Genomic DNA, 16,540 nt, shown 5'->3' with positions numbered 1-16,540 from the left:
GATTGAAGTTTCTTTTACTGCCTAGAAATAGTTTATTTGTGACAAGAGATGTCTCCACTGCACAGAGAAGGGATAATGTAGGCTACCAAGTGATATAACCATGTGACTGTGGGGATGGTTGGGCCATGATCTCCAGGCACTTTTCCTTCTTACTAAACAGTATTAGAGTGTAGGCCCCCGTGGAGTCTGTGAATTTATTAAAAATTGTAGCTATGATTATTACTGATGGCAACCATACCCGAAGAAGCTGGAAAAAATATAATTCAAAACTGGGTTGAAGTTAACAGTGTAACATGTTGTACAGAAAATGTGCACAAAATTATAGTTTGCTTCCATTCTATATAATCTAATTATCTTATATATTTACCCAAGTTTACAATTCAAGTTCCTACACATAAGCTCCATCCCATCCCCAACAGTTCACGTCCTCTTCTGTCATTTTTTTTGTCCACCTACAGAAATCTGTGAAGCCTGAAGGAGTAGTAGGGATAGAAAGAAATTCTAAAGATATTAATAGCTCAGCTCTGGAATTTGATAGATTTGGTTCTGGATTCTAGTCTGGCTTTTTTGATGCCGTGTGACCTCTGACATGTCACTGAGCCTCAGTTTCTCCATCTATAAAATAGACATAATAATGGAACTTACCAAAAGGGGTTGTTGTGATGAATATTCATTACTGAGTGCAAATATATAAGCACCTGGCATACAGAAAGCACTCAACAAATGATGGGTCCACTGCTGTTGTTGCCAATGCTAATGAAAGTTTGATTTGGTAACTATAAGCCTTTAGGTTTAAGTGCTCCCATAATTTTATCTCTGCTTTATCAATTTATTCATCCATTCATTCATTTATTCAACACATATTTTTGATATTTATTCTTTCAGAAGTTGTCATGAGCCATCAGGTGACCAATTACAGGAGAACTTTCAGAAAGAACAAGAGGGCTACAGTGAAAAGACTGTGTTCTTGTGTTCCCTTCCTGCTTTCCTTTGAAGGGTAATCATTGGTTTAACCAAAAATTCACCTGCCATAAATTATATTATATGCCCCTAAAAATATGGGCAAAGAGAAATGTTGCAGTCTGACTTGTGTTATGTGAATTTTGGGGGGTTAATAGGAAATTTTCAAATTCTTCAGTATTCTCTCTGCCTACATGAATGGAAAGATGTTTTGTTTTATTTTTGGCCTAAATTACATGAATTGGTTCTGATGGTAGAAAGCCTGAGTTTAACAAGCCAGTATTCAAGTTAAACCTCATAAACATGAGCATAAATTGACCTGAGGCATAAATTGAAAACTGCATGAGAAAAAGAATCCCTCCACAGAGTATTTCCCTGAGGAGAGCCCTTCTCAAAGAGGACTTAAAATTGGGAGACAGATCTCTATATTCCATGCCCAAAGGCATGTATGCACTTAGAAAATATCTCTTTTACCATCTGATTATATTTAGGCCGAACTTTTAAATGAACCCTTTACCATGAGCAAGGTGGAAATGACAAGGCAACGGGCACTCTTACACAAAAAATGAAGTTCTAAGCTAATGTGACCTTTCATTTCCCCCAATGGCCTTTCTCTCATGAATCCTTGCCTGCCTATTATTAATTCTTTCATTATGCTATACTTCTAATGGCTTTGCCTGGGAGGATTAGAAGTTTCTTAAAATTTGCAACACTCCTTAGAAGAAGAACTTAAAAAAGGAGTATTAATTAAAAGCTACATTTTGGGGGACTCGGTTGAATGTCCTACTCTTGATTTCAGCTCAGGTCATGATCCCAGGGTTGTGGGATGGAGTCCCATATCGGGCTCTGCACTGACAGCACAGAGCCTGCTTGAGATTCACTTTCTGCCTCTCTGCCCCACCCCAGCTCTCACACACACACGCACACATGCTCTCTCTCTCTCAAAATAAGTAAACAATTAAAAAAGTAGCATTTGTCAGGCTTTCCCTTCTACTCAACTTGTAACCATCTTTTAAAGTATAGCTTACCTTCTACCTTCCATGAGTTTTCTTGGACTATGCCAATTAAATGATTCTATTTTTGCTTCTACTGTTCACTCGACCCAGTTGGAACTTAATATTCCACTCTAATCTATGGTAAATTATTTGTACAGAATTGTCTTAGGTCCTTCACTGATTTGTAACGTCTTTGAAGTCAGAGACATGATTTATTCTCATAGTCTTAAGCACTTGTCTCTTTGTCAACAGTAAACTTTAATAGTAATCATATTTATGATATTAATGCCATTTTATATTTGCATCATTGTATGATTTTACAAAATATTCCCTGTATATTATCTCTTGAGATTCTCCCAACTTCCAACTACCCAATGAGTGAAGTCTCTAATTTCACATATGAGGAAATGGAATCAAATAAAAAATTTAAAAGTCCTTATCGAAAGTCACAACATACTGTAGAATCTGCTGACTATTAAGTAGGAAGATTGTTGTTACTATCTCACCTCTGATTTGTCTTTATTGTGGTTAATGCATAGATACAGAAATAGATTTACAACATTTCTACTCTTTTTAAAAATTTTTTTGTATGTTTGTTTATTTTTGAGAGAGAGACAGAGCATGAACAGGGGAGGAGTAGAGAGATAGGGAGACACAGAATCAGAAGCAGGTTCCAGGCTCTGAGCTGTCATCATAGAGCCCAATGCGGGGCTCAAAATCACAAACTGTGAGATCATGACCTGAGCCGAAGTCAGACGCTTAATCAACTGAGCCACCCAAGTGCCCCACAACATTTCTACTCTTTAGAAGACCTAAGAAGGATCAAGGTTATGAGATGAAAGGGGACAAGTTATGTATGACTTCCCATTTTTGGATCTGTGTATGTTATTCTTTCTAGTAAGAAGAAAAAACAGTGTGAAAAGGCAGGGCAGCTGCTAGCCCATGCACCACTTTTATGTGAATTTGAAAAAAGGCAACCTCTTCTGGGTAGATGCAGCACTAGGTTGATGCATAGAGCCACATAACTTCCTGCCCCATGTCCTTGAACATGGCCAACTTATTTAGCTGTACACAGTAATCTAGGGTAAATGATGAAAGAAAGGTGGCTATGGAAGGGATTATATGTTCTATAGCAGATAATGATATAGAAGGAATAAATGATACTAGAGTTTGTTGGGTGGGTCAATAAAGGAAGGTGTACAAGCTAACAGGAGTATCTAGAAATACTTTTTTGGTATAAAATTAGAACCATCCTATTATGGTTTTTTAGACCCATGAGCTCTGGAACTATAATTCTTCTTCATAAACAAAGAACAGAATTTAGGAAAGGTGATTCTATTTTGTTCTCATGTCAAGGGACTTGAGGTCCTAAAATACTCTAAATCTTTCAGTATATGAATTATTCTCATTTTGGGGTCTGTCCTATTCTTAAAGAGGACTTTTAGAATTTAAAAAGGGAAAAGTATCCTCTCTCTAAAAAAATACATTAACACAGGCACAGAAGTATTTCACAATTAATTTCAGTGGTTACATGGATCCATTCTTGGACTTGGTGGAGTGTTTCCAAACCTAGCTAATCATTACAATTATTGCAGGTGATTTAAAACATGTAGATTACCTGCCTCCTGTCTAGTAGATTCTGATTAGTAAGTTTGGGAACAAGCCTAATATATTTGGATCATTTATTTATATATAGGATGAGATAAAAGGAGAAAAGGTTAACAGCTGTGACCAAAAGAGCTGTTTTTACACTGTCAAACATAAACCAGTAGAGGACTTATACAAATAAATCAATTGGCTATATGAAAAATGCATTCCTGAAGTGACTTTATCATAAAAACATTACTTTTGGGGCACCTGGGTGGCTCAGTTAGTTAAGCATCTGACTCTTGGTTTTGGCTCAGGTCATGATCTCATGGTTCATGGGTTCAAGTCCCACATCAGGCTCTGCACTGGCAATGTGGAGCCTGCTTGGGATTCTCTCTCTCCCTCTCTCTGCCCCTCTCCTGTCACGCACTATCTCTCAAAATAAATCAATAAATTTAAAAAACAAAACAAACAAAAAACATTACTTTTATGTTGTCCATAAAAGTCATACAAAAAGAGTAGATAATGGAAAGCTATGGGTAGAAGAAGCATTTTCAGAATGTGGTATGGGCAGGAAGGGTCTGCAGGATGTTGTACAGAGGGCAAATTTCTTTTTCTACAATTGGTAACACCCACGAGTACCTGGGAATGCAGTCAGCCTGGAGGCACAGAGACTTCCAGAAGGTGATACTGTGTTTTCATTTTGTCAGGTTTTAAATGGCATAAAGAGTTGAGTAAAAATATTCAGTTCATTTTGGATGTGAAACTAATTAATGAGTCACAGAAGGATTATCAGTGATAATGAAATCATAAGCAGCATTCTCTGATGAAAGAAGAGAAAACTCCTACAAAAAGTTAACAGATTTGCAATGAGATATTTTGAAATGTTTAAAAAATTTCCTTCATAGATTTTCATTAGGAAAATAAAACATATCATCTACAAGCACTTTTTTTTCCTACCTTAAGCAGAGAAAAGCTTTGGGCCCAGAGTGTTAGGTTGAACATTAGAGATAAACTGTCCTTTGAGGCCAAAATAGCCATTACCACATGTTAATTTCTTTCCTCTTCTGGTTTAGCACCAATTCCAAGGATTGGTCCTAGTTGGAGTTCTCAATATTAATTAAGATTGTAAATACAGTGAATTTACACATGTTGAAAATGCTAGGATGTTGATGTAGAAAATGTTTCCATCAGCAGAAAATTTCTTTCTATAACTTGTTCCTCTTAAATCTAATTTGTTGAGAAAAAGCTGTGAAGATGTTTTATAGCAGAGCTAGGATAAGGAAATTCATTGAACACATTTACATGTAAACAGCTGGAGTAGCAGAGCATTATGGAAAATATTAATCTGGGTAGGTAGGATACCTGGATTTTGTTCTGGGGTTTTGAGGTATGTTATTTCTCTTCTCAGAGCCTCAGTTTTTATAAACTTGTATGTGATGAAAGGGGGTGGGGGTGGGGGTGTGCACACCCGTGGATGAGCAGAGTATGTCATATCCTGGAAGGTCACACATTTATTCAAAAGGCATTAACTGAGTGCCTACTTTATTAACATATGATGGCAGACCCTGGTGATCCAGATGTGATAATGACTCCGTCCTCAAAAAAGCCTCTGAAGCCTTGAGTATCAGTGAGATGGTAATTAAAGAAGTTATAGGACAGTGTGTCAAGGGGAAAGAAACAGAGCAAGGGAGATGCGTGGGGTTTGGTAAGAAGCAGAGGCTTGAGGACTACGTGATTTCTAAGGTTCCTTCAACTACTTTTTAAGATGGATCTTTATTTAGGATTTGATGATCGATGGGAAAGGGTCCCAAAACCATGACGAGAAACCGGAGCCTAAATGGGTGGGAAGGAGTGAAAGTCTTTGGAGAACATGGAATTCAACATTTGTTGCATTCTTGTGGTCAAAACCTCCCTCCTTCCCCAACCATTTAGTGAAGTCTGCTCTCTGCTCACACAGGCCTCATGCAAGGGCTGCTTTGTAGAAATCAAGGGAAAGCAGCCAAGTCCAAGCCCGAAGTGATCTGCAACGAGATAAAATGACCTTCCTAAGGCAAAATGAGCAGTAAGTCTAAACTTCAATAGGACAGTGAATTCAGAGGTGTCTAAGAGAATTGCTAAGCCAGTGGGAATTCGCAAAAACCTCATGTTGGGCTGCCATTGATTTCTACAGAAGATATAAGGGAAATTGTGCTGGAAATTTTTCTAATTTTTTCTCTTCTAGAATCACTCTTCAAAATAAAATAAAAATAAACTTTAAAATACTGTGTTTACTCAACTCATACAAGGTACCCTCTCTGAGTGTTGCTTACTTTTAGAAAGATAACTAATATAGGTGTATAAGACATGTACTCACATATACCATGGATGAGTCCTCTCTAAATATGGATGGGCAGCTTCGAAACACAAACAGAAAAGAAAACAATTAAAGAGAAAAAACTCAGAGATTAAAAAAAAAAGTCGGTGCTTTAGTATTAAGGTAAAATGAATAACACTATCACAGACACTGCAGTAAAGTTCAGCCAAGTTTTTCGCAAATGAAGTCATAGATATTTGTGCCACAGAGAAGTTAGTCCAATAATTTTATTTTGTAGATGAGGAGCTTAGGCTGTTTTGTGTGTGTTTGTTTTTTTTGTGACTGAATATGAATGCATATGAATGCACGTGTGTGTGTGTGTGTGTGTGTGTGTGCGCGCGCGTGCACGTGTGCAGATTTCCTTATTTTCTTATTTATCACTGACCAATACTAAAATCATATAGAGGTGCTTCCATGAGTTCATTGTGATTGCTCTGGATTGTTTTTCCATCATGCTGTTATGCGTCTCTACATTTTCAAACAATGTTAATTTCTCATTCATTTAATGACCATTTTCCAGGGAAGATATTTTTTCCTTTTTTGGGGGGGAGGGAAGGGGAAGCCATTTTGTGAGGATCACTTCAAAAATAATAAGCAGACAAAACAAAGCCATCTTGAGATGTGCAACATATTAGCTTACTGGCTTGCTTCCACAAGCCAAATTCATTTATGCTGTGCATGGGTTTCAATTCAGTGCCTCAGATCTATTACATATGACATTCACAGTTGCGGTTTGATAAAAAAAGAATCAAAACTGAAAAAATTTAGTCCATGGATACTAATTGTGTAAGTGCCAATTGTGTGTTCCTTGCTGTTTCTTAAGGTCTAGTTCGACAATATCTGTATCACTATAACTTAAGTTCTTTTTAGTAATAATACAGATTCTTCCGCTCCACCTAAGACTTACTTAATCAGAACTTCCAGGGGTGGGGTCTAGAAGCATCCATTTTTTTAATGTTATTTATTTATTTATTTATTTATTTATTTATTCATTCATTTATTTATTTATTCATTTATTTATTTATTTTTAATATAATTAATTGTCAAGTTGGCTAACATACTGTGTATACAGTGTGCTCTTGGTTTTGGAGGTACATTCCCATGATTCATTGCTTACATACAACACCCAGTGCTCATCCCAACAAGTGTCCTCCTCAATGCCAATCATCCATTTTCCCCTTTCCCCCACCCCCCATCAACCCTCAGTTTGTTTTCTGTGTTTAAGAGTCTCTTATGGTTTGCCTCCCTCCCTCACTGTAACTATTTTTCCCTCCTTCCCTTCCCCCATGGTCTTCTGTTAAGTTTCTCAAGTTCTACATATGAGTGAAAACATGTGATATCTGTATTTCTCTGACTGAGCTTCCATTTTAATGCATTTTCTAAGACAACTTCTATGAACACCCAAGTCTGAAACTATGATACTGGGTTTGGTAGAAGAACTTCGAAGATACATCAAAAATGACCAAATGCACTTAGCCTGATATTCGCTTAGTTATTAAAGAAGAAAGCTGGCTTTTAAGATGTTTCCCCCTAAAAAACAATGACTATCTTGCTTGGATTTAGTTGAACAGACAAACTGGGTATGTTGGGTGTATATTGAGATCTGTAGTCTGGGTAACAGATTTGGTTCTTCAGCAAAAATAACATTCCAGCTACAGTGAAGCTGAGGAAAAAACACAATCACTGATTGATGGCCAGACCCCTACGATGTTCTGAACCTTTCAGGAAGGTAAGACTGGGTGTTTGGGTTGTGGTTGAAAGGGGCTAAATGTTCTCTCCTGGAGTTCAGGGAACCAGCTGCTTCCTGAGCTGGCATAGGAGAGCAAACCTTGAGGCACAGAAGCTTCAATTTGCATGAGATGTACTAAGCAATCCTCCCATTAGCTGGCTGTTGCCTCTCTTGATGACTACCTTGGGGAGGAGATGGGGGTTGTGAACTTTGAAGTGGATTATTAATTATTCATGCCTCCTTCTCCTGGATGGAGGTAACCTGCATCTCAGGAGCCAGGCCCAGAATTCATTATCATCCTGTCGATGTTTGCAATAAAAATAAGGCTGAATATTAATCCTTTCACTTTCATCCTTAACTCCCTCCTCGCCCCCCCCCCCCATTCTCTGGATGGGTTATGTAAAATCGTGCCTCTCCCTTAATTCTCCCTGAGCCATTTATTGTTTATTCAATTATTTGGAGGCCCTTTAAACTGAGAATTAAGTCCAAGGGCTAGTGGCTTACTTGTAAATTCCAAAGAATGTCTTTCCCTACTGAGATTTTCCATTTATTTTTCAGCATGTTTATGATAATCATGTCATGATTATTGACTTGTCATCTGTCTCTTTTTAATTTCTATATTTTGAAATTTTAGGAGTTTCATACTTTTCATGTTCCTTGGGTAGAGTTCTCTAGTGACTTTGTTGTCAGGTTTAGTCAGGGTTTGGTAGTAAAAAGCAGAGGCTTGTATTTGTCAGGTGTATGCATTTGTGTGCGTGTGTGTGTGTGTGTGTGTGTGTGTGTGTGTATGTTGTATGTATATATATGCCTCTTGAGTCTGTCTGTACATTACTTTTTTTAAGGATGCCAATAGATAAATCATTATTTATGGAAAATATAGGTTAATTAAGTGGGACATCATTAAGTCTTTATAATAAAGAATAATCTGTCTCATCATCTGATTTGTTGACACAAGGATTGATTCAGAGGTGGGTTAAGATTAATTTGCAGACTACTTGGTATAAAGATTTATGAACAGGAAAGGGAAAATATGAAAAGAAGTATTACATAATAACAGTTAATTGAGCAAAGGTAATGACAGCCCCTGAGCTAATGCCCAGAAATGTATGTGGTCAGCAATGATGCCTCTAGCCATTGCCTTCTTGGCTTTGTTCCAACTTTCCTTTTTTTCCTTCTTATTATCTCCCTTCATTCTTTCCTGCTCTCTTTTTAAAATTTTTATTAACTAAAGCACATAGTTTACATTAATGTTCACTCTTGGCATTGTACATTCTATGGGTTATGAAAATGTATAACACCATGTATAACATCATTATGGTGTCATACAGAATAATTTCACTGTTGTAAAATTCCCTATGCTTCACCTACTCATCCCTCCCTGTCTCACTTCCAGAAATACTGGCAACAACTGATCTTTTTATTGTCTTTCCCCAAATGTTATGTGGTTGGATTCATGCAGAATATAGCCTTTTCAGATTGGCTTTTTTCACTTAGTAATACACACTTGCTGTTCCTTCATATCTTTTCATGGCTTGATAACTCATTTCATTTTGTTGCAGAATGATGTCCCATTGTATGAATGGACAGTTGATCCTTGAACAATATGGGGGTTGGAAAGCCAAACTTCCCAACAGTCAAAAATCCATATGTAATTTTTGACTCCCCCAAAACTTGACTACTAATAGCATACTGTTGACCAGAAGCCTCACCAACAATGTAAACAGTCAACACAAATTTTATATGTTAGATGTATTATAATATGTGATATAGTAATATAGAGAAAAGAAAATGTTATTAAGAAAATCATAAGGAAGAGACAATACAGTCATAGTACTGTAGTGTATTTATTTTTTAAAAAAATCTCCATATAAGTGGACTTGTACAGTTCAAACCTGTGTTATTCAAGGCTCAACTATATTCAGTTTGTTTATCCATTCACCAACTGAAGGACGTTTTGGGTAATTTCAAGTTTTGGCAAATTTGAATAACGCTTCTATGAAATCCACGTGCAGGATTTTGTGTGGACATACATTTTCACTTAGTATAGGTAAATACGAAAGAGTCTGACTACTGGATGTTATGGTAACACTATGCTTAACTTTTCAAGAAACTGCCAAGCTATCTTCAAAGTGACGGTACTATTTTGCAGTTAATTTTGCAGTACTATTTTGCAGTTAATGAGACTTCCTATTGTTCCAGATCGTCCTCAACATTTGAGGTTGTCACTGCCTTGAATTTCAGCATTCTAATAAGTGTGTAGTGGTATTTCATTGTTTTAATTTGCAATTCCCTAATAACTTATGATGTTGAGGATATTGTCATATGCTTACTCGCCTTTTGTATATCTTCTTTGGTGAGGTGTCTGTTCAGATCTTTTGCCTATTTTTAAATTGAGTTGCTACTTTTCCTGTTGTTGAGTTTTAAGAATTCTTTGTATATTTTGGATACTTTAGTCCTTAAGCTGATATATGTTTGGCAAATGTTTTCTGCCAGTCACTTTTCTTTCTTTTTTCTATTTTTAAGTTTTTTAATCTTTATTTAATTTTGAGAGAGAGAGAGAGATAGTGAGCAGGGGAGGGGCAGAGAGGGAAGGAGACGCAGAATCAGAAGCAGGCTCCAGGCTCCGAGCTGACAACATAGAGCCCGAAGCGGGGCTTGAACTCACAAAATGTGGTATCATGAACTGAGTGGCAGTGGGATGTTTAACTGACTGAGCCACCCAGAAGCCTCTCTTTGCATTCTCTTAATAGTCTTTCATGGATCAGAAGAGTTTAATTTTAAAGAAATCTCATTTAGGATCTTTTATTCCATGAATCATGCTGTAGGTGTCTTTCTTGTTTGCATCTTCCCTTCTTATTTTTCTTTTTTCTTCAGAACTCAAAATGAAGTTCTGAGTGAGCCATGGCCTTGCCACTTTATATTCATATGGCCTTGGATAAATTTTATTTTCTAAGTTTTAGTTTCCAGCTTCTTTGCCTATAAAATAGAAATAATAATGTTGCTTACTCCTTGAGTGTGCTAAAAAGATTATATAGGATTATGCACTGAAAATAATTATTTAAACAGTATGTTTATGTGAAATGTTACTTTCATTCATTTTGTCTCATCATCCTCATTTGTCTTTCTTGCTGTACTCTCTTACGAGAGTAAGCCATGAATATGGGAGGTACACTTGCCAGCCCGTCATCCTGTGAATGAATGGTAGGTAGTTTATAGGATGCTTCATGTATAAGAGACCAAACCAAATGTAGATTTAAAAGTGTAAACTATTTTCACCTAAATCAATTAAATTAAGAGGGTGAGTGATTTTTTTTCATGTTTAAACTTGTCTTTTTGTGCATTAGCCTAGTGAGCTCAGATAGGTACACATAAGATGAGTCCAAGATCATATTTTAACCCTAAAAATTGATTTTATAGAGAGAATGATTCCATTTTAGAACCTCATTTTCAACCCTGTTATAAATATTGGTTCAATAACAATACCTCAAATACATTGAGGCAGTGGTTTTCAAACTGTGTTCTGCAAAGAATTTGGGGTTTTACAGTATGTCTATTCCTGCAGTGACGTTTTGTGGGGGGAGGAAAGTACTGTCAGAACTTTGAGACCAGCCTCCTGATTTCACTAGAACAGCTTTGCTTGTTTTAATGAAGATTTCATGTGAAACTTTACTTGTAGATGGTTTTCCTGCTAACAAAATGTCTTTTTAATCAAAATTATAAATGGAAATTTATCAAAATTTTAAATAAGTTCGTTGGTACTCTGTCTTAGAAACAGGATCACATGTTTCAAGCCCTTTTCTGGGAAAACTTATATTAAATGCATTAGTTGTTTTATATGATTAGAAGGCCATTGGGTCTGTTGTCCTAGGCATGGTGGTTGATCAGGGAACTATTCTCACCTTAGATCCTTCTGTTTTTATAAGTGCTTATGACAGAGCCACTACATCTTATCACTGATTCAACTCAAGTTGAAAAGAACTTATGCCCATGCTACACTGTATTTTCTCTCTCACTTGATTTATAAATCTGGCCTTTATATTTTGAGAGCCAAGGATATGAATATAGACTTGAGACATAAATAATGAGGTTGTTTATTATTCTTTGTCTTCTCCAAAGAGACTGGTCAAGCGAGGGTTAGAAGTAAGAGCTGTGTGAATGGAATATAAAAGAAGAAGCCTCAATGGAAACATTCAGTTCTTTAATTTTAGATATTTAGATTATTTTAGATATTTAGTCCATTAATTTATGCTGATCCATCCTTTGAAATATCTTGTGCATCCAATTCTTTTTTTATTTTTTTTGTATTCCCATAGCTTCTATTCTCTTCCAAATAGTCCTTGACTCACATCATTCTTTCCATCCCCATTCCCTCTCACTTTTATTTCCTTCTACACATGGCTTTATAATTATCTTTCTAAAATGTCAATCCCATGCTACTGCTTTCATGGAAAAAGAATACATAGATGTGTATTCTCAAGTGACTACCCATTATGTCAGAGTCAAGTCCTCACTCAATGGCATGACATTCAAGTTATCCACAAGTTTTATTTATCTTTAAAAAGATTGAAATTCTTTTATGATTTCTCAATTCTACCTTAAAAGCCTTTGTTCAAGCTTTGTTTCCTATAGTCTCATCTGGTTGGCCAAATAACTGGACCATTTGCCCTTCAAAGTTCATTCTGATCCTTCATTCCATCTATGACCATTGCTGGATCACCATATTCTCCCTCTATTTGATTTTATTTAAATATACAGTGTGAGAAAATAATTCTGATTAAATTAATATTATCTTTTTTTATTGTTCATGCTATATTTATAAGTTAATTGTCATCTCTTGAAAAACAAAAGCTAATTCTTATCACAGAAACACAACCACTGACAACAATAAAAACAGCCTCAATTTTTTATGAGTACTTATTATGACCAGTACTTATTATGATTAGTACTATGATTCCACCATCTCTTTTAATTCTCAAAATCATTGTAAGCTAATTATTATTATTCCATTTCACTCATGAAAAAATAAAGTCTTCTAGATATAATGACTTTTCTAGGATACCACAGATAACATTTGGCAGAGCTTGGATTAATACCTAATTTTGTCTGACAAAACAAAATAACTCTTTTCAATTTATACATTGTAGAATACTTCTTTGGTTTCCACTTCAGCAACCAGGGCAGCTTTACCAAAAAGAAAAACTTGACTGAGTTTTTGAAATCCTTAGAGAGAGAGAGAAATATGAATCACAATAAGAAAACAGAGTAAAATATTCCCTAAAAACTAAATTCCTATCTCAAAAAAACAAAATAAAACAAAACAAAAACCCAAAAGCTCAAAAACACATTCACACAAAACCAAAAAACAACTAAATTCCTGTTAGTGAGCCAAGGAACTGATACTGGAATCAAGTTAGAGGTCATTGCTAATTTCATGTTGTGCTCTGACATGGAATTTTCCTGGATTATGCAAATATTATAAAGCCCCATGAGCAAGAATGAGTGAGCAAGGATGGTTCTTGGAGAATCCCATGTAAAGTATGGGCTTTAGATTTTTCTTTACTGAGCTGGAATAAATATGCTAAGTATCATAGAATGTTCCTCCTAGCTAAAATTACTAGTGAGGCCAGAAGTAACATTTTGGTACAATAAACAACAAAATTGTTCTGCGATCCTTTATTAATTTCTTTGGGAATGAAGGCCTGTGTAGAGAACAAATCATTCACTACCTAGTCATTGGTACACTTTTCTAAGAGAAGAGTAAGACTTGTAAGTTCCCTGATGCAGAAAGATATTTATCTTCCATGTTTAGAACATGGAACAAAGACATCATTGATAATGATTTCTTTGTTGATTTTTTATATTGATTATTTTTCTCATCTTCTTTTTACTTGATCACTACAAGCTTTTATTTTATTTTATTTTATTTTATTTTATTTTATTTTGCCTACAATCCTTTTGGCCATTTTGAATACATATCACATCACAAATATTATCCAAAGATTTGGGGGAAAGGCAATGGTTCTATTAGTAATCACAGACACGGGAAAGGGCATATTGAAATCCCTGTCTGTCCTCCCACTTATAATTTCTTTCCCTTTTTCGAAGTCATTAATTTAGAGCAATGAGTAAGGCAGCTATACTGGGAACTAGGATTTGTTAATATTCTGTTAGACAGTTTTCCTATCTCTGTGGGAAAGACATTTTCTGGCTCTAATCTACTTATTGTATCAGATCATTGACTGAGAAAACAGAAGCTTAGAGAGATATTGAATAAAATTCAAAACAAACAAACAAAAAAGAAGCCTAGGGAAACATGAGCAGACTCTTCCAAAAGAAAAAAAAAACAATAAATATAAACTAAGTAAATTATTTTCCCCTCAAAAAGGTTATTTATTTAATATTTGGGCCATATCATTAAGTGGGAGCTGTAATATGCATTGAATATTTTTTAACCAAAAATTTTAAAAAAGCCATCTGATTACATTTTTTTATTTGTCGTAGATTAAAATCTCTGCGTGAGCTATGCCTTCTCTATCTTCCCCTTTACATAAGTCAAATAAGAAGTTTAGACAATCATCTGTCAAGGTAAAAGCACTTAGTTATGAAAACTTGGGGAGAAGAACAGAGTGTTCAGGTAGTGTTAGGAAACAAATCTTAAACCCCAAGAATTTCATGGGATTTAAAATTGTTCAGATGATATCCTCCCTAAAACTTTATATGGTTTGTATAATTGTTGCTAACTTGTTATAGAGGAGAAACAAGTACATATGGATCTAATTAGGCTCCAAACCATAGAAAAGTGACTTGAGAACATTGGATGACACAGCAGGATTTGTCTATTCTTATTAATTAGATATTATTGATAAGGGACTCTAAAGGTGAACACTGTTACATAAAGACTAGTCTTGTAGAGAGGTCAGTAAGCATGAATTTATGTATATTTAAGGAAGTCTTCAGCCTTTCTTAATCTTAATGGGCTGAATTTTCCTACTGTATATTTCCTGTATGGTTTTGAAACTCCAACCGACTTTTGAGTTGTCATTGTTTAAGATAAGTTTTCAGGGGCGCCTGGGTGGCTCAGTCGGTTAAACGTCCGACTTCAGCTCAGGTCACGATCTCGCGGTCCGTGAGTTCGAGCCCCGCATCGGGCTCTGGGCTGATGGCTCAGAGCCTGGTGCCTGCTTCCGATTCTGTGTCTCCCTCTCTCTCTGCCCCTCCCCCATTCATGCTCTGTCTCTCTCTGTCTCAAAAATAAATAAAACATTAAAAAAAATTTAAAAAAAAAGATAAGTTTTCAAAGATGAATATGGATACTTTATAACTCTATTGTTGGACTCTAGAGTTTATTGTTATAACTCTAGTGTAGAAGATATACATACATTCTTTGAAATAAAGTTTAATGCAACATTTTGATAATTTCTACACTTATATGGGGATTTTTTTACAGTACAGTCCTATAAGTGTTTTTTTTCTTTTCCTTATGATTTTCTTAATAACATTTATTCTCTAGCTTACTTCATTGTAAGATTACAGTATATAATACATATACAAAATATGTGTTAATTGACTGTTTATGTCATAGGTAAGGCTTTAGGTCAATAGTAAGTTATTAGTAGTTAAGTTTTGGGAGAGTCAGTAATTATATGCAGATTTTCCAACTGTTGAGGGAAGTTGGCACCCTTAACCACCACATTGTCCACTACAGTAAAACCTTGGTTTGCAATCATAAATTCATTCCAGAAACATGCTTGTAATCCAAAGAACTTGTCTATCAAAGCAAATTTCGAGAACCATTGGTTCAGTTATGATGAGGTGACATTTGGCCTCATGCACTACTCATATTGCAAAACATCACTTGTTTATCAAGTTAAAATTTATTAGAAATGTTTGCTTGTCTTGTGGAACACTCACAGAACAAGTTACTCGCAATCCAAGGTTTTATTGTATATATTTTAGTTACCTTCCCTCCTCTTAGTCTGTACGTCTCTCTCACTTTGAAAACTCAAGTAATGCAAGGAGTATAATAGTAACCTAATTACCTACTTCAGTAAGGAGCAGTTGATACCTAGCTGTCATGAGAGAATTTTATGTAACTTTGAATAAAGCATTCTACATTTTCCTTTTGTGTGAACAACATACACAACAGGAAGTGTATTTGTATGTAAGTACATATAGCTAAAAGCTTGGAGATCTTCAAATATTAAGGATGTAAAATTCCTTCATTTAAAAATTTTTTCATTGAAAATGTTCATATCAGTTGTTAGGGAATTTTTTTGTGGATGTGAAATAAACCTTTAATTTGATAATCTCCAATAAGACACTCTGCTTTCATTATTCATTTTATTTGTTTTGTGATGCTTTTACTTGGATACTGAAGAATACCTATATTAATACCATTTAACTGTAATAAAACATTTCTTTCTAATTAACAAAAGGATTTCCTTCAATGAAAAAAACAAAATCCATAAACATAGAGGGTTGAAAAGAGAATACAAACATCTATCAAATATTATATAGACTGCTTATAATTTTTCATTTATTCATTCAATACTTATTGATTACCTGCTTGGTATTAATTTGAGGAAAGATAACATATTGTAAAAGTTTATTTCTTAATTGGTGACTTTTCTTTTTGTAGAGAAGATTTATTGTTCTTTAAATTCAGCTCAGTAACTGGGTTCAGAAATTATTCAGGAAAATAATTCTGCAGAGTTCTTGTTACAGAAAATTACTCCAATCAACTTCATTGTATCTTTATTCAATTATTCTCACTTCTTCCTCCTCCACTTGTTTGGATAACAACACACACAAAATGACACCCCCTGCCCCAAAATCTTTTCCAGATGATGAGGCCTATGATGGTTAGTTTAATATGATAATGTAAAGGTTACAGTGCCCAATTAATCCATCAAA

This window comes from Panthera uncia (assembly GCF_023721935.1).
Source record: "Panthera uncia isolate 11264 chromosome B3 unlocalized genomic scaffold, Puncia_PCG_1.0 HiC_scaffold_1, whole genome shotgun sequence".
NCBI classification, from domain to species: Eukaryota; Metazoa; Chordata; class Mammalia; order Carnivora; family Felidae; genus Panthera; species Panthera uncia.
The sequence above is the reverse complement of the archived record's forward strand: the minus strand, read 5'-3'. Positions refer to the sequence as shown.